Source organism: Coturnix japonica, chromosome 14, assembly GCF_001577835.2.
Source record: "Coturnix japonica isolate 7356 chromosome 14, Coturnix japonica 2.1, whole genome shotgun sequence".
Lineage (NCBI taxonomy): Eukaryota > Metazoa > Chordata > Aves > Galliformes > Phasianidae > Coturnix > Coturnix japonica.
The window spans coordinates 9,084,223-9,104,604 of NC_029529.1; the positions used below are offsets into that span (position 1 = coordinate 9,084,223).

Here is a 20,382-nt window from a genome sequence, read left to right on the forward strand (position 1 = left end):
AGAACAAGTGATTGGAAGGCACTTAGCACTGAGTTCAGTGAAGTCCTAATTTCAGAGTTAAGGTTCAACAACACACCACACATCTTAGACAACTCTAAAATTGTTTGAGGCAGGTGGCTAAAGTTCATAGTTCTCCACATAAGCTGATTTCAAGGAGATAGTTGCCAAAACAGTTTTCTTTTAGGCCATTATCAAGAATCCCTGAAGATCCATCCCTTAGGCTTAGCTAAATTGTGCAACATTGATAAAGAAATGGAGAAACCATTCTATAAGACATGAGATTAGCTATGACTAGACACCTGACTAGAAATGAGATTCGCTATAACTAGTCACCTGACTAGGAATTCACGATGATGGACCACTGGTACGCACTGCAGTGCCTATGAAACCTTCTATCCTCCACATCACAACACTTCCGGAAGGTTGCTGGTTTGAGAGCAAGCCCTGCTTTCTCGGAGGCACATTTAAAGACCTTCACATATAACATTTTAAAGGCCCATGAATTAATGACAACATGTAGTGATGGTACAAGTTGCCATGCACTATTCTGTGGGTGTGAAGTAATTTCAAATGTGAACAATGACGCATGGGGTAACTTTGCAGTGTCCCAACTTTGTGCTTTTACCCTCAGAAAAATCTCATTAGGTTAATGGGATTTTTCCCTATTCAATCTCAACAGCTAAATTGCTATTAAAGCAATTTCTGTATAACTTCCAGAAAAAAATGAATAAATTGCAGTAGACTAAAAAGTAGAGGTTTAGATGTTCAGAGCTATCCACAGTGCCAACAGAGGAACATTCTGTATTATCTGGAAAGAAAATGCTACAGGTTCAGGAAATTCATACCAAAAGACAAATGCCTCTGCTTTTTTTACTGTCATAGGAGACCACATTTTGAATAAATCAAAGTCATGTTTAGAAATCTGGTTCAATACGTCAAGCTCAGATGATTTAAGTAAACACAAAGTACCGTAATGAACAGCAGGTTACAATAAATGCACCTTTTACCTGAATAGATAAAGAGGTTGCAAAGTCAGGCAGCTCTTCTATTGAAATGTCAAAGAGCAGTTGACTTATCGTTCACCACTGAACTGAACACTGCTCATATCGCAAGAGCAGAAAGTTCATTTCATACTACTTCAATATAAATCGATCTTTAAGGGCTATTACATAAAGTAATCCTTAGTAATGTGGCTCTGAACATGTCCAGAAAAGGTAATTACAGACAGTGCAAAAGATGTTTTTACTTGATGAAGGGAAGTTTACATAACCCAATATGCATCCTGCTCACAGCCCAAGGGAAATTAATGCGTGCTGGTGTTATTTTCAAGACAAAAGGCTTTTTAAAATTAAACTATTATGCATCGACACAACAGAGGATTTGAATAGGTTACTACTCTGTAAATAAGGAGTCTAAGCTCCATGCTGCATGTGCATCTTAAGCACACCCCACTAAGAAGCACACGTAGGTCTGACTGAAAACATGCAAACTCCTTTCCGAGAACATTTCAAGAGAGTTTTGTCCCTTCCTCATCACCTTCTCATAGCCTTGGAAGTTTCCTACTTTTTAAATGAAAATCCTCTGGCAATTCCTCTCTTCTAACACCCAGATTTCTCATCCCAGGTCAGCATCCTGTTAAAAGTCATGTTATCATTCACAACTATTTGCTTCACAGTCATTTATTTCCTGTGTGGAAGCTTGTCAGATGTATTTAGATTAGAAAATTTTAAGTACCCCTTATCTTTCCAGTTCCTCTTATCAGTGTAAGTTCAGGGATCGAATAACAGCAAAAACAAGACTTGTGGCCAAATTGATCTTCTGCCATATTTGTGGAGCTGAATACTGGGATAGGGAGGTTGGCCATACTTACAGACGGACACAGAGCAAATGGAAACCAACTGCTAGGATACTTGGAGCAGAGATTACTGTCACAAATAACTGAAAACCCTCACACTGGGGCTATTTGCTTTTGTTTCTTTTTAGAAAAAGTAAATAATAAAAATAAAGAGCATGGGGAAGAAAATAACCAATTACAAGGCTTCAGACTGCAGTCAAAAGCAACTAGAGAGGTATGAAAACCTGTTAACTCCTACAGCTATACCCCATCAACACGAGGGGCAATTAAACAGAGTAGTATGCAGAAATGGAACCAAGTAACTTTGCAGGAACTGTGCAGCCAGCAGCAACGTAATTGGCAGTACAGCAACATCAATCACACCTAATGGCAAGGGAGGAAGGCAGAAAGGAGAAGGAGAGGCTGAATGTTCACTACTTGGACCACTATAGCTTGATTTGGAATTGATAAAACAGAGCTGAGGTGAACCATTGTGCGTATCCTTCCTAACCACTTCAGGTTTGTCCACAAAGAAGCATCATATGTGCAACCACCACAGATAAAGGAAGCTCTGAAGATGCTGCATGGTGCTGTAGATGTGAACTGAGACCCAGAAATGCCTTTAAGTTGCGCTGACAGTACTTTGTGTGCTGCTTTTACTTTGTTTACTTACTGATGCTCCTTAATTTGTTGATGCCCTTTCCAGAATGTGATTTTAAACAGAGGAAAAGCTCCGAACACCTCAGGGAAGAGCTTGAAAGATGGTAGATTTTAAAAAGACTTTAAAAATCTCCCTCCCTCCCTCCGCAACCTTAGTAAATGCTTTTTACAAGTCTATTAGTTTCATTAAAGAATCAAAAGAAAATCCATCAGCACTTTAAGTGCATTCTCTCTGATGATTCTGAGATGTTTATGGACTCAGACGATGCACATTTAGGGCACCTCAGACAGTGATGGGAACGTATAGGGATCTCAAGTCTCCCTGTTTGTTCATTGCTATGTGTTATTTGGCAAGATCCTGTTATAAAACAGAATAAGTTACGTTCCTCCTTCTCCAAATCATCGCTAGTTTTAGAAACATCTATTAATAAGGGCGCTGATGGAGCACCTTCTGGGTGAAATGCCCTCAGAGCACCTCAGGAGAGATGGCTGCATCCCCCAGTCTGTCAGGTACAAGCACTAAACATCCCAGCATCAAAAAACCATCTACCCCCCCCCAAAAGGGTTCACCTGTTTGTGGCCTGGGGAAGGCACTGAGAACACCTCCTGTTTTTCAGCTCTTTTGTGTGTTTCTCAATTTGGATTTTTTTTTTTTAATTGGAATTTTGTATGTTTAAAAAAAATCTGTTTCAGGCTCATTCCTGCTCTGTAACAACCACATCACTTGCATGATCCCCCCAGCACACATATGTGTTACAACACCAAACCAGTGCCACTTGGTGAAGGCATGACTGGGAGCCAGGGAACAAATGCAAAGACTGAAGAATTGGAGACAGTAGGGACAGAGAGGGATACTCCTTCATTCTGCTATCACACTCCAGACTCTGTTCCATAATTTTGGAAGTGAGGTCATGATTCAATTATTAAATGTGTTAAATGAGCTCCATACTAAGTGCATGGAATACAGCTGGGAATGAGAGACTATGGCTAAGAAGACAGCACTAATGCATTTTCCCCTTCTGCACTCGCATAATTGCGGCCTATGATATTTACAGTAATTTGGTAAATAATCCAACATGCTTCACCACTTCCTCTTTACAAAGCACTTATCTATGCTGAAGCATAAATTTAATATCTTCCATTCACATAAAGTCTGTTATCTAAGCAAATCCTACAATGGTTGAGAGATTCTACCAGGAGGCCATACAGATTCCTTGACATTCATGCCATGCATGAGCAACTACAACTTACACGGATACACCGTGCCTGCAGCATGGGGTGGGTTGGAGCCTGATGATTCTTGAGGTCCCTTCCAACCCAAGCCATTCTATGATACTATGACAGGGGATCAGAACCACTTACTCATCACTGAAAGACAGATCCCCAGGTCACACAGTGTCTCCTCACAGACACTGAAGGGATACGCTGCTTGCACACAAACCAGTCCCCTGCACAGCTATAGGGACCCACAGGCAATCATGGACCTCTGCCTTGAGATTACCTGGTCCAGCTGAAGTTGAGGGAGGAAAGGAAATTCTCAAATGATGTCTATGGAGAAAAAATTGAAAAGGGAGCATTCTTTCAGCATTCTGCATCAGTGTCAAGAGCTAGGGTCACTTCAGAGTGAGCTTCTCTGTACACAAACATAATTCAGATTTCAATTAACTCTTAGAGTGCATCTATTCATGATTAAAGCACTAACACTTTAATGGAAACTAACGCAGCAAGGAGAATAAAATAATGTCATTAGACTCTTTGCAGTGATGAGCTCCTGCAATTGTACTGTAAGAGATTTTTAATCTTCTACCAGCAGCAATAATGAGAGATTTCAATTTTAAGATGAGCTTTCACCTCACTGAAATCAATTCCAAAGCAGCTTTGCAGGTCCTGCTGGTTTCCCTTGGTCCCTAAGAGGAGGGCAGTAACTGACTGAACTCCTTTTTTTAGGAAGACGGGTCAAGTTTCAGAATAAACTGCACCTCATAAAAATGTTGTCTTGTGGGAAAGCCGTGATACAGAGGGATTAACAGTTTTCAATTCCCTTTCTTACAGATACATCTACTGCATCAGCACTTGCTTGCAGTAAGTCAGAGTGATTTGTATGCAAAGAAAAAATCTATTCTGTTCTTTGTTGATCCAGTAAAATAGAAACTGTGTTCTGCTATGGATTCCCCATTCTCTTGGGGGCACAGCTTCCTCAAGAAGACAAATAAAAGGGAACCACTCACACTGCAGTACATCTGAGTCCCTGCCCCTCACTCATATACCAACCCTGTCTCATTCCATTATGAAGAAAGGAGACTGTTTCCTTCCTGCAGCCACGATCTACAGCCCTAGCAGCCATCAGTTCAGGAATGGGAGGTTTAAAGGCAAAAACTGTTTTCTGAACTTAGCCCATGAATGGGGTCTCATGAATGCAAAGTATTTAGATCTTACTTGTAATCAAATCCACAGGAAAACTAAAACCTGTGATCAATGTCATATGTCCAAAGCGTAAAAACCTCAGCATAGCAGTGTCCCTAAGCAGAAAACATGGAAATCAAACACTGTGATAGGGGAATGGTCATTACTGCAGGTATTTGTGAGCAAACCAGATTCTGAGTATTTCTCAGTGTACTCACAATGTGTTTGAGGGTTGAGATCATCTCCAACAAAGAGCATTCCTGCACTATGCTAAAGGGACCATTTCACATGAAAAAGATTCACTGTTGCTGTAGAGAACTGGAATGGTTCTCTTTATGTTTCCCTGCAGCTCTGTGAAAAAAATGGCATCTCTCATTTTTTCATTCCCCGGTCTTCAAAGCAGCTTGATCTAAAAACTGAGGATTTCAGTAGGCATTCTGTGTCCTATAGTTGGTTGAGGTTCCCTTTGTTGGTTAGCTCTAATTCAGTGCCTCCACCCCAGCAGAGCCACCCAGAGCAGGGCCCAGCCCCACAGACTTTGGATCAGCTGCAAGGAGGAGACCCCATAACCAATGGGCAGCCTGACTAGCAATGTGATGCCCTACACTGAAATGTAGTGACAGAAGCCTGACTCAGAATCAAAGCAGAGGTCACCACACTCTGCATTTCTCTTCTCTGCCATGTGCAAATGAGATCTCTATGAAGTCAGGCAGAGGAAAATCCCAAGTTAGGATAACAAAAAATAACAAGATCTAGCAAACCAGCGGGAATAGGCAGTGACTGGAGGTAGGTACTTTAAAAGGCTCTCTGTAGGCTCAAGTTAGACATGCTGCACTTTTTAAGACTCTTGAGAGCTCATACTATGAACATCTTGAATCATACTCAGTTCAAGCATCACAGTATCTGCTCAGCCCGAATCTGCAAACCCATGAATTTAGGATACGCTTAATATGAACTTTCAGAAGCTCAACTTTTAGGAGTGAAAAAACTTACGACCGTTTCCAGTGGGTCTGATTGATTATGATCTAAAATACTATCAAGCAGGAAATACCAGGACAGCATTTCCAAACTGCATGTGGCATGACCTACCATCAAGCAATTCTTTATGAAGCAGTTCAACTCTTTTGACAGCTGGAAATGCTAAAATGCTCCCATGCCCATTCTTAATTCACCTAGAAGACAGGTTCTGCACATGTATTTCTTATGTGCTTATTTGGTTATTCGGTTAAAACACGTTAATCTGAGAGGAGTTGCTAACACATTCTGCTCCATGTGTCCCACTGCAGCTGCAGTCGCTGATCTAGAATCCTGGCATCAGTTATTTCAATCATAGAGAAGTTCATGGATTAATTTTATCATCTCTCCCGTGCTGTTACAAAAGCCTGTTCAGATAACATTATAACCAATGCAGTTCAGCAGGATTATTTGGGTATTTTCCACTTAGAAAGCCTGGTTAGATGGACTTCAGATGCAGCAGAGCCTGTTCTCTGACTGCTGTTCACAATTCTGTGACACAACAGGGCAGGGAGGTCAGAGCACAGAGGAAATACCCCCAGAATAAATTCAAGGACATAGAGATGACCCCTAAGGCTATGGAAGAATAAGCCTGTATTTAATATCCCAGTCTGGTTTAATGCTATTTAGGGAAACATTCACAGCTGTAAGATTCACAGAGGGGGCAGCATTTTGTTACTGGCACTGAAGACCTTCTGCTATGTGATCATATAGAATAGATTCCAACTCCCCATGTTGCACCATGTACAGCATTTTCCCTTAAAGGAAAGTGCCACTTTAATATTTCAATGCTCTCAGTAGAGTTTGCTGTGCAGACTATGTTCTTGCTACAGATCTGATTGTTACGACTTGTAAAGGCAGTCAGATTTCTAGCAACCTCCTAAGAAGAAAAATGGCAAAAAAGGGTCAGTTCATGCTGCTCCTATTTAAATAAAAAATAAGTTATTTTCTTCTAGTATGGCTACTTCCCTTTAATTGACATTTCTTGAAGTAACTTTTATAATACTACAGAATACAGAAATATTTTGACTACTCTGAAAACTGATGTTGAATGTTACCTTCAGCTACAAAAACAGTAGCCTAACAAAATCAAGTTCCTAAACAGAACAGGAGTTACACACACGGTTGTAACAAAGACATCTAACCAAAGTTCACAGTGATAGAAGATTTCCATTTAAAAATGGTACAATTACATTTGACTTTTGTAGAATTACATCCTAGCTTACAAGTGATAACAACCACAGTCTGAGAGCTCCAAATTGTTTACTCTATTTTGGGTGCCATATGGGAACAGATGAGCTCATGTGAAGCTTACACAATTTCAATCCCCAGCTGTAGTGCTGCTGTATTATTAAATACTTGTTGGAGATCATCTTTGGTCATTAGGTAGTATTACTTTTAAAAGAGAGAACAACATGAAGAGTCTGGCTTGTTACACAGAACTAAAGGATGATTAAGTGCTGGTAGTGGAAAGACTTAGCTTTTATTTCAGGCATTCCAGTATTTAAGCAATGAAGCTGAAAGGCAACTACTGATTAGTACTTCATGGGTTTCTCAATTAGATACGAGGCAGGGAAAATGAACTTATTAAAGGAAACTGAAACCTCCTTACAGTCATCAGCTCTATCCCCTTCATCTTGCAACACACCAGCTTACTGTACCTAGAACTAGCAGGCCCAGTCTTCATGCAGAATGCTACAAGCCCATTTTGCACTTATAGTAACTTCCTCACTAATTTAATTCTTATCTCTGTTCACACTGTAGGATTATGCTGGCAATAGCTGTGACAAAAATGCAGTCTCAAACCTGCAGAAATGGAGACTGATGATAGGGATGGCAGGAGCCTCAGTGCTCCAGAGAATTAAGATGACATTCAATGTTTTCTCCAAGTGAAGTGCAGGCAGGTTTTTTTAAATTCAAATGTTTTCTCATACATTAAAATATTACAATACTGATTTGCTTTGAATTCAAGTGTTTTGTACTTTCAGAAAAATAAAGTAGAGATGTTGAGAGGTTATTTTTCTTAGATGGACTGCTTCATTTTCAGTCTGGATAGAAGCAGGTAAAAGATGCAGATTCCTTTCATATCCCATTGATAGGAGGCGGAGGTGTGACTGCCTTGTCTCTGCGGGTTCCATGCACTTTCTCACAAGCTACAAGACTTTTCACTACCAATTTACACAGCGGGAAGTTAAAATAAAACTAAAACCACTGAAGGTTTTTAGTTTACTCTAGCTCATACCTGGACATCTCACAGCAGCCTGTGGCAGTGTCACATTGCACATCTTCCAGTGTGCAGTCCTTTCATGGTTTCCTTAAACAAGTGTCAGCATATTTAGGAGTGGACTTGAAAACCCTTGAGTTCACCCAAACATTTTAATGTACAATAGCAACTCTTCCTCATTAGTCTTTCAGAGTCTCCTCCACCCTGCCTTAAGTGCCAGCACATGCCATTACTCAGCTTCCACAACACTTCCACCTTTCCAGACTATTTGAGTATTTATGTATTTACTTGCTAAGTAATTTGTCCATATACTTTATTTTATCAATATTTTAAGAGCAACTACTTTTCATATGATATAGACACAAAATTGTATGTGTGCACTGCAAAGAGTAAGGGTGTAGGAATACACAACCCACATGAAAGACTACAACACGATATAAAGTGACATTGAATTTATAAAGGCAACGGGAGAGATAGCGAGAGGTGACATCTTACTAGATCGACGGCTGAAGCTTGAAAAAGGAACAACCTTTCCATGCATACAAGGACACAGTAAACATTGAGTTGAACTTAACCCTCAAAACCCCCAAAAGACAAGGACAGGGGAAAGGGAAGACAGGAAAGCTGCATAAAGAGAGAATTGTGAATGTGTTTCTGCACTGTTCTTGCAAATGGACTATTTCTGGAGATGCAGGAAAGACTGTCAAATGCAAATGTACCATCCAACCAGGTCTATTAAAAGAGTTTTATTTTGAATTCTAGCTTTCAATAAAATACTCAGCGTGCTGCTTTTCCAAGCAGACATTCAGCTCCCAAAGGCACAATACCCCAAGAATTGCACGCCCTCCCCAGGGCTCCCAGTCCCACCCTGCCCCACAAGTCCATGGTGAATGGGATGCACAGCACATGGCTTTGTATCACACATCTCCCACCCTCACTGAGCTGCAGGTGCTAAGCGTTGTGCTCAGTGAACAGTGATATGTTCAGAAAAGGACATTTCATCAGTCTGCTGAGCAGGCCTGGCCCAAGACCACCAGGGGTCAACACAGAGATACCCTTCTGACCATGGCTCAGTTGTATTACATTCCTCTTTTTGCAGCAAGTCAACACCACAAAGCAAAAAGCACCTCTCACTTGACTTAATAAAGCTTTTCTCTCCTGAGGGCTCCAAGAGTGAAAAATCACTGCTATCAGGGACTACACTGAGTTTAAGAGAAGTGTTAGGTGCATGGCCAAGGCTCAACATCACAAACACACTGCATCCCACACACATTTAAATAAACACACTGCTTTGAGATCTTCCTTCTTCAAATACATACGTGGAAGGAGAAGTTAAAAGGAAAACAACTAAGATATTTTAACCTCTACCCTTCTGATCTGGAACTTAATACCACTGATATACAAAAAGCTCACATATATCACTGATATACAAAGTCACATAGTTTCTCCCAGGGAGAAATGGAAATTTACTCCACATATTACTAAGATTATTTGTTTCTTGAAAAACGTATTCAGAATTTAATGCTTACCATCAAATTCATTACAGATGTTAATATCAAGTGGCATCTGAACATGGCAAAGACAAATTTGCTATTTTGCTCTTGATTAATGTAGTGTTTTCAATAAATCAGTGGACTTTAACAGTCAGGATTATCAAAGCAAATAAACATCAGTAGTAAAGCTCTTGAGACTGATGAGGAAAAAGTTGAAAAGTATAGAAGAATGTATTTCAGGGAGCTCAGGCTGGACACACCCCACACCAATACACAGGCTGCACTCCTGTCTGTTCACATCTCGCTGTGTGCCGCAGAGCAGTGAGGAAAAAGCAGTAATGGAGGATGCTGTCAGCCCTAATTATTGCCTGGGCCTTCAGCACAGCACAATCCTGCCCGACATTGCCATGGGCAGCCTGCCTCTGCTTGGAGTCAGCTGCACCAGGAAAACGGCCCCTCATCATTTCAGAGTAAAAAGTTTAAATGATTGAGCATCGCAATTGGAGAGGGCTTTTTAGTACATCATTAATAATGCAATGATTTAGACACTTTATTATCTTAAGATATGTGCTTGTTTGAGAGCCGGAGGAGAGAACTTTTTGTTTTTCCCTTTTGAAGTGGTGCCTTTCTAAGAAAGATGGAGCCCCACTCCATCTTCCTATAGTCATGGCCACTACATCCCATAGGGGTGGAAGAAGATCGATGCCATGTCAGGAGATTCACTCAGCAAACATCTACGCTTTACTGACTGCAATTAAACCTCAAAGCATTGGAAAGTGCTTTTGGTGAAACAGTGTAAATTTCCTTTGTCAAGGCAGGTTATCCTCCCCCTCTGCTCTGTGGAGACCACATCTGAAGTGCTGTATCCAGTTCTGGGCTCCTCAGTTCAAGAAAGAGAGGAATTCTCTAAACAGAGTTCAGCACAAGACAACAAAGATGACTGGGGCCTGGAGCATCACCCTTAAGAGGAAAGGCAGAGAGTCCTGGGCATATTCAGCCTGAAGAGGACTGAGAAAGGATCTTGTCAAAGCTTATTAAATATCTAAAGGGCAGGAATCAAGTGGATGTGGCCAGGCTCTTTTTGGCAGCATCAAGCAACAAGACAAGGAGCAATGGGCACAAACTGGAACACAGGAAGTTCCATCTGAACATGAAGAAAACTCGTCTGACTTTGAGGGTGACAGAGCACTGAAACAGGTGCCCGGAGACATGGTGGAATCTCAGTCTCTGGAGGATCTCCAGAGGACCATTCCAACCCTCCTGATTCTTAGAAAATATTGAGATAATCAACACAAAATGACTACTCACAAAGTTGGCAAAACTTCCTTGAACTGGCCAGAACTGACAAAGTGGTTGAACTTCAGACAGCTTTTGAGTAACATAAACAAATGCATCTCCTGGCTTCTCAGAAGTCACTCAAATATTGTTTTCTGATGGCAGTATAGCACAGATCAAACTGCTTCTGTAAGACTGTGATTCATCAAAAAAAGCTACAGGGAGAATTGATTGTTTTTCCTGTATGCTATTTGTGTATGGGATACCTAGGGGAAAATACAACTCTTTATAATGCAAGAGCATAAGACATAGCAAATGTAATCACAGAGAATACAAATAGACAGGAAAATAGCTTTCTCTGACAAACACTGCATTAATTTAAGTGGAAAATGTACTGCTCAGTATGAAGCCTCATTAAGAGCCTTACAAGTTTCTGATGGTCATGGTTAACAAGCAGTTTTCATAGCACTTTTTAAAGTTTCTTCTGTACCACCCTTTTACAAGCCCATACCAATCTAGCAACATTTTTAACTTCTCACAAAAATATCATAACAATTCTAAGACAGTAATAAGTCTAAGGAAAACAAGGTTATATATGTGTATATATATATATAGGTGTTTTATATATATATATATAAATGTATATATAGGTTATATATATACACACGTGTGTATATATAGGTTATGTGTGTGTGTGTGTGTATATATATATATATATCCTTTGTTCTTTAAAGAAAATATTTTAAACAGACAAAACAAAAAGGAAAACGGGCAAGTACAGAACTTAAGGATTTGAATGAAAGCCCTGCCATAGCAGTAATTTAGCAGTAGCTGTGTACAACCACAGCAAACACACTCCAACTATTAAAACCATAATGAGCAGGTTTTTACAGAGCTAGTTTTATGTATATTGAATCTAATCATATGCTTCTCTCCTAACCTCATTACATACGGTTAACCTGCCAATTTCTTCCCATTTTTCATCTCAGGCCATTAAAACATTTGTGTGCAGCCCAAATCACTATAATTTTAAAGCAAACATTCACTGATTGTTTGATTCAAACAGATCAGTTCTGAAGAACTAGCTCTATGCTACTCTATATGCTAGAATTACTAGAATTACTCTATGCTACTCTATATGCTCTAGGCTACTGTCTAAGATCAAATATGCTATTCTAAACTACAGACCACTGTAAAATGTGGAGTGTATTCATCCATCAGTACTTAATGAAAAAAAAAAAAACACTATGCTTTCCACCTCATAGAAAGCTGCTGCAGACTTACTTCAAATGTAAATATCTGTTTTTTTTGTCTGCGTTGGCATAGGACTTGACATACGCATTTGGTTAAAATGTTGTCTTCTCCCTATGCTTCTGGAAGCCATTTCCATCCCATCTGCCTCATTCTCAAATACTTAGATCTGCTTTGTCTTCAGCATCAACAGCTCAAAACAAATAACGCACATCTTTTGTTTGTTGATATGGCTGTCAGCCATTTACTACTACTTCCTCCATCTGCCTCCTCCCAGCTGTTCATTCCCACCACTTATTTCCAACCTTGGCATTCATCAGTGGCAGCAGCACTGTGAAGTACTTATATGCAACCTTTTGCTGAGACACACTAGGGATGTCTGGGGAGGAGAAATACTGTATGATCAGCAAGGATCAAGTCAGGCGCTTCTAGAAGCAAGCTGGATGTATACAAGTATACAACTGGATAGGATGCATCCAAGACTGTGCTACGTCTATCACTTTTGAAAAGCTGTGGCAATATAACTTAAATTAAAAGCAGGGAAAAAAAAGATGTGGAAATTACAGGCAGTTCAGCCTAACCTTGCATCTCTGAGAAAGTGGCAGTCCTCACAAAAGGACTTCAGAAGCTTCCAGGCTTCTGAAGAAGACGACGTTGAGAAGGAGCAAAATGGATTTAACAAGATGGAGCAGTTCACCAGCCAACAACTGCTGGAAAACAACTGTCCCCACAGAGGAGGAGGTAGCAGCAGTCATTTTGTTTCTCATTAGCAAGGCTTCTGATGAAGTCTGCCAGAAGTTCCCTGTGACAGAGACGTAATTAGTTTGGCTATAAGGTAGACTGGCTAGGACTGAAAACTGGTGGATCTATTGGGCTCAAGCAATGGTGGTCATCAGTTATAATCCAGCTGCTTCCTGTTCAGAAGCAGAGTTCCTCTAGGGCGGTATTAGGGACAGAGCTGCCTCAGGTCTTAAGCTGTGACTTGGGTGATGGGCTGACATGAGTGTCATGAGGTTCAGCAAGGACAAACCAGTAGTCCTGCACAGGAAAACCCAGAAAGCTTGTGGGCTGAGGATGGGCCCTTTTGGAAGTAAGCTTCCAAGACAGAAGATCACTGTGCTGAAAAGGTATAATTCAGGTCAAAAAAAGTAAAAAAAGTAAAATAAAAACAGTCTCATTTTAAACAAGTCATTTGGGAACAACACAATTGAATGCCGCTAAAAATTACAAGTAATTTCAACTTTCAATGATAAAATAGCACCTCAAGGGCCCATAAGTAAGCAAGCTGTTTTCTGATTTTACAGACACGCGGGTATGCGGCAGAGTAGCAAAAGGACAGATATACAACTTCTAGACTAATGATCCTCCATCTGTGACTCAAAAAGCAACAGAAAAGACAATGTGAAACAATGGCAAAATCAAATTAAACTAGATATACATCTCTTTCCCTATACACATCCGCTCTGTAATTAAATTCAGGGAAAATAATTATAATTCAGAGGTATTTAAAGTTAGCTTTTATTCCAGTTGGAAATAAGAAGTATTACAGAAAGATCACGAGTTACTTCATTCTTCCCACGTGGTTTTGTGCACTTTTCAGGTAAAGCGTAGGCCACCAAAGGGAGCTGGGCTGATAAAGGTAGAGCTTAAAAAGCAGTTAAAAGGCGTTTTATTGCTCTGTACTCTACTCAAAGATAAGAACTGAATTTGTATCACACCTTCCTGAAGGGGAATGGGAACATAGTCATGAAAAAGTGGAGTCCTGAGGAAGAAATTAAAGATCAGAAGGAAAGAAAAATGGAATCTGCACAACACTGCAGCTAGCCAAGACTCAACTGATATTCAGGAAGGAAACAGAAACACAGGAAACTGCCGAGAGCACTCACAGGACAGCTTCAGAGATGGGTCCTGGATTCCAAGAGTAGATGAGGAGCAATGAATATTAATTTCAACAGGAACTGACCATCCAGAGTACTTGAGAGCTTTGGAAATTTGGCATTTAGCTCATCCAGAACAGTAAATAGCCTTAATTTGGTACTTCTATATAATTAGGACCAAAAAATGAGGTGTTCCCATGTGATATTGTTCAGGGAGAAATAAAAACGTAACAATTCTGCAATAGAAAACTTGCACGTCCTTCATTTGTTACAAAGCTCCTAACATTTTGACAAAGACTTCAAAGCAGCTGAAGAAAATCCAAGTTAATGATTAGAGTGACCTACTTGACATACTTTACTCAAAGCCAAGTTTTGCACGCAATATGCTTCTTAATTAAATGATGCATTTTCATGCATCTATACTTTCCCTTCCAAAACAGTTGAAGAAAATGAATAACCCCAGACAAACTCGCTCCATGCATTAGATGCTTCATTACTACTTCAACATTTATTGGGAATATATATATATTTTTGAAGTTTTTGGTTCTGCTTCTGAGTCCTATGGATAGAACTATTAATGCTTAGACCATCCAAGATGGCCAAATGAATAAGTTCATATCAGGCCATTATCAATAATGAACCTTAGTTTTTCAAGAAAAATCTGAGATTTGGACATTACTGCTTATATAAACTCCTGAAATATTTATTCAGAAACAAATAGGCTTTGCATATCCCTACAATGTCAATCTAAATATAACTTTGATTGACACAGATACTTAAATTATACCGAGTAGAACAGAAAACTACAATTACTTGGTTTTATTTGCTAATCACTACCCTGTATTTATTGAAGTGGCTGGAAAGACTGTGTCACTTGATCTCTTGCCTTTGTAAAAATTACTTTGGAACTCTGACCTTTTTCAGTTATTTTTATTGTGTATCACCAGACTGGCTGCTTTGTTCCTCTGTGAATAAGTCGTAATTAATGGTGTACTTTGTTGTTTTATTTTTATTAAGGGCATAAATACTGGCAAATATCCAGGTGACCCTACCAAAGATGCCCAAGAACAGCCCTACAAGTGGAGCTATAGGAGAATTTTAGGCCATCCCTGGGGCTTCCACAAAGGTGGAAGGCAGAAGGCCTCACAAAGCTCTGCTTGTGGGCCCCCCACTCTCTGCACCAAGGCTGGATTTGAGCTGTTTCCTACTACTGGGACCATACTGTGATGCTCACCTTACTCATGGGAGGTGGCACACATGCCCTGGCTCCCCAGCCATCACACTGCAGCCAGAGCAGCTGTAGATTATTATAGGCCCAGGAAAAGATGCTCCCATATGACAGCTCTGAAGTGCCAGTCAATGAACAAGGTGTGCTGCAAGTTGCCTTGCCCCCATCAGCAAGATCATTCATACCAACAAACGGTTACCATCATCAATACCAGAAGACTTAGCACGATTCAAAGTTTCTGTTCTCTTCAGAAATCCTTTGCATCCAAAGGATCTTCATGACCCAAACAGCAAGAAAAATCATTCCTTTTCACATCACCAACAATTCTACCCACCTGCTCCTACTGCTAGCCACAAAAGGAGCTACCATCCACCTGGTTAAGCCCCTTCACATTCAGTCATGACGCAGGTACACTGAAAACTTTTGTTCTCTCTTACCATTAATGTAGACAAAAGAAAAAGAGACCATTCCAGCAGCATAACAAAAGATAACAAACAGAGTCGACCTGTTTTCTCTGGAGTAAAATACCTTAAGCTCTGAGTCAGGGTCAGTCTGCTCCTTTTACTGACCCTAAGGCACTTAGAGCACCTGGGCTTATTCATGGTGCATATTAATAGTAAATGAATGAATACACTGGACCAAAGAGCAAGTGGAAATAACAGGTACACAGGAAACACTTTTGTCAGGAGGTTCACTCAGAGGGAGTATAATTATCATGACTATTAGTCACATGCATCTCTTCGCCCTATTCCCACCAGTTCTGTGGAATATGTCACTTTCCAAAGCCACAGAAGAACAAGAACAGAAAGCAGATTTTGTTCTCAGCACAGAGTGACCTTTTCAAAAGGAAAAACGTATGTCCTCAAATCCAAGTTGTCCAGTTTTGCTGAAATTCCATTTTTAAGTCAGCTCACAGAATGAATTATGTCTTCTGGTAAAATAGGAAACAGAAGTCTGACAGCTGACTGCAATCTTAAATTTCATGGAAAATAGCAAAGTACACTTATGGCCCAGGGCATCTACAGCTTCCAGCAAAAACCTTTTCTTGCAGGACAGACTCACCCAGAAGAAAATCTCACAGGTGCATTTTCATTATTAGATAAGTGAAGTGATTTTGCAACATAGAAAAATCTTCATGATCTATTCAAAATGGCTTTTTGACAATAAACGATACCAAAATGTAAAACCTGCTGGATACTCTTTTCTTGATAGAAGCAGCTTTCATTTTATCTTCCATTCCATCCATCTGCCAATTTAAACCCCTGAAATAACACTGTTAAACTAACGTGCTGCAGAATCATTAAACAGCCAGTAATTTCCTCCCATTTAGGGCAGGCAATTGTGAAAAGCTTCAGAAGTGGAGAAAAACAATTTTTTTCCCTCTCTAAGTTGCCCAGGAAGCCAAATTTGAGTGCTAAAAAGGAGCTATCATTTATTTAGCCCTACATCAAGTTTCTAGGTCACTTATTGGAAGCTTCACCCAACTAACCAGCCTACAACTAGCAGCTCTGAAAGAATCCAGGCACAGAAGCACTGCTCCAGTGGGACAGCTGCTCTTCTATGGGGAATCAGCTCTTTCCCATCCAACATTTCCCTCTTGTGATAGTTTCCATCAGCTACTAGATATGTAGGTTTCTATTTGGCTTCATTACTTTTCCATTACATTTCTCATTTCTGCCAGTTTTTGTAGTTAAGTGAAAAATACAACATTCCAGAAATTCAGTGGTGAGCGAGGAAAAAAACTATTCAATGAATTCAAGGAGTTCAGTATTTGACCATCTGTTGCAAAAGTCTATTATTATTATTTTTTAACTTATAGTATTCTAAGTAAGCCCAATATTGTATTAGATAGTTTTATTAGAAGTAATATAAAATTAGCAGAATATTTTCCCCATAATCTTATCAAACTGCTGCAAACAATAGCAGACATAACAGAAGTGGGTTGCTTGTTTTGTGGCTTACAGTCATTTACGGAAGTTATTACACACATATTTTCGCCTCCTAGATAGACATACATGGGTATTTGAATTCCCTTAAGTCATCCAGCACAGTCACAAAGCCCAACCTGCATCTGCAAGGGACAGTATAATTCTAGGAAATCTACTCTAACCTTTTTTTTTTCCTTCAGCACAGAATTAGCTCAAGTGACCTTAACTGGGCTGATGGTAATGCCTTTGTGCAGAAGAAATTGTACATAAGGGAAACAGCTTAATATTTACCAGCATACTGAAAAAATGAAAAATGACTTTTCTTAATTAAATGTCATGAAATGAAGGCTAATACTGGTATAGAATGAAGTTAAGACTTAAATGTCCATGATACACTTAAATATTCTCAGCTTAATTCAGACATAAGCCCAAGAAAAAAATAATAATAAATAAACCAGAAATGGCTTTTTCATGTATGTATATATAACATGGAATTACCTTGCTTTATATGAGCAAAAGCAGTGCAAAAATCAAACTAGAATTGCTAGGATAAGAATACTTAAAGAATTCATAAAGCTCCATGGAAAAAAAATAAAGTATTTTCACAGGCTTCTACTGAAGAAGAGATGCAGCTCTATATTAACTTTCACTCAGGAATGCTTCATTATCCAAGATTATAAATTCATTTGGCATAATGGAAGGACAGGATAAATTATTCAGAAAAGATGTAAATAGTTTATGTGCCATCAGTAAATTCTCAAGGACAAGGAGATTTGAAATATTTAGAGGACTGAGATTAATTACCTATTTGGTGTGAATTCATACACAGATATTCCAATTTGAGTATGATTATGCTTTTAAAATATAACCAGAACAAAATGTTACAGTCTTCTTATTCCAATGTCTTAATCAAAGCTTTAATACAGATAAGAAAATATACACTTCTTTGAATTATCAGCATGTGAAATAGCAATGTGGTATCATTTGTTTCAGCCAGACTGAGATACTTCTAATATTTATACCAGATTTTGTCCTGTAAAATTTGTGTTTTTGTTGCAACTGAGAAAGGATACAGCATAAGCATACACTGCTGTGAATGCAGAATGTAAGGCTTTGAAAATGCAGAGGATGTTCAGGACATGGAAAAGCATCAAAGTGTTTTTCCACATGCAGACATCTAAACCCTGACATTGTAATACGCTTAACAATCTCACTGTTTTAATTGAGCCCTGTAATAAAGCCACATGACAATAAAAAGCAGATGAAAGGATTGCTAATAAATCTCATTTAGTAAAGTACTTCAACACATACTTGAGAAAAAGGATAAGACAAGTTTCAATCCCATAGACCAAGCAGATGCTCAAGTGCTGTCCTGGAATAACTGCGAATCATCCAGAGCTGTGCAGAGCCCACAACAGCTGCCTTTGCTTTTACTCACATTGGTGTCAACTCACAAACATGCACTGATTTTGTACTACAAAGTATAACAAACAAAGAAAGGAAGTTGTATTTTGTTTTGTACAAGATTTCAGCAACATTGAATGCTGTTTCAATGCTCTTAATATATGTTCCCAAGAAATTCTGCTGTCATTATATAAACATTAATCTGTCAGCAAAAGTTTCAGAAAAGTCCAAGGATGCTCTGCTTTAAAAGCATTTATTAGAGATACTCTACTAGAAGAAACAACTGGGAGGGTCAGAGATGAAACTCAGCCTCATACTTCTTTATCAAAGAGAACATTCCTGTCAAGACAGTAAAATATCAAAGGAGAAGCAATATTTTATTCTCTTTATTTGCAGTGGTAGGATGGAGACCTAATCCAAATTCCCTCAAAGTTACCATTAGGATCAGGCTCAGAGCTACCAAAACTCTCCACCAGTGGGAAAGGCCTGGCCTCTCAAGGCAACAAATATTAGTTCTTGATTTTTCACAAAAAGTAATCAAAAATGCAGGCAGGGTACTGTTTGCTGTAGAAACTCCATCAAAAGATGGATTCTCTATTTGAGAAACACAAGCCAAAGGAAAGGAGTCGGGATCAAGATATAGCCTTCTGTGGGTAACGATTTACAGCTAATATCTACCAGCAGGATCTGGTACTTGAAGCAAATGTTCCTTGTTCCACAGGCTTAGCAGGTGTTAGGATTGACAAAATTGAACTAAATCACTCTTATCCTTATTTACATGTTTAAATCCCTAAATAGTGTTATTATTTAGAAAACAGCTCTTTGTGGAACAAGCCACCATCCCAACAGGTGTAACAGTGACTCTGCCTGAATCATTGAAACCCACAGCAAATTCTGTTAATTGAAGTAGGATAAGGACAAACATCACTCCTGTGCAGAAGAAAAGTGCTCTGAAGCTATAGAAGCTGGACAGAGTAAGGGGACAAAGACAACCTGCAGAATAACACACCACAGTCACATTTAAGCATGTTCTCTAAGCTGCAGCTGGTAGCTTTTTGTCTACCACTCTAGGATAGATAATTTAATTCCAGCTTCAATTCCATTGAAGAAGTCCAACCACTATACGAGCTTTACAACACAGCCAAATGGGAGTCCTTGTGCCATGGACTTGTCTGGCATGAGCTAGCACTGCTCCATTGACGTTAGCTATGTTGCCTTCTGTAGAACTACATTAATCTTTTATTTTTTTTTTTAAAATACCAGTTGAGATTCTGACCTTTTAATTTTAAGATCTGTTTAGTTTGCATCAGTGAATGGGTTATCTCTAATTAAAATCATCGCTGCACTACATAATTACTCAGTATAATTTGATGGTTGACTAATGAAAAATTTGTCTCACTAACGGGTTGCACAAAGTTGAACTTTAAAGCATTAATCTTGGTAAATTTGAGAGGTAGTAAAATGCACCACGCAAGTAAAGAATGATGTGTCACAGAGTGGCTGGTAAAGGAATTAACAGTCAGCGTTTCAAGGGAACACCAAATCCATCTGTCCTGCTCACATTACAGACCCTCAGCTCAGGTGTTCAAATGAACTTGTGGGACACCTCCTCCCCTGCATGGGTGAGTATGTTGCAGGGAGCACAGGCACACACTGAGCCAGAGCCCCACGGCTCCCATGTGATGGGTGCACAAGCAAGGGAAACCCATATCTGAGAGAAGGGGTATAGAGGTTGCATACATGAGGCAGGAGATAAAACATTCAGGGTACTGTGGAATGCTAAACTCTTTA

General features: G+C 39.5%; 1 long non-coding RNA gene across 1 annotated transcript in view; it reads right to left on the bottom strand.

The window, feature by feature from the left end:
* Positions 1–20,382, bottom strand: part of LOC107320872 — a 50,236-nt gene that overhangs the window by 29,401 nt on the left and 453 nt on the right. The gene's annotated exons all lie outside the window — the stretch shown is intronic.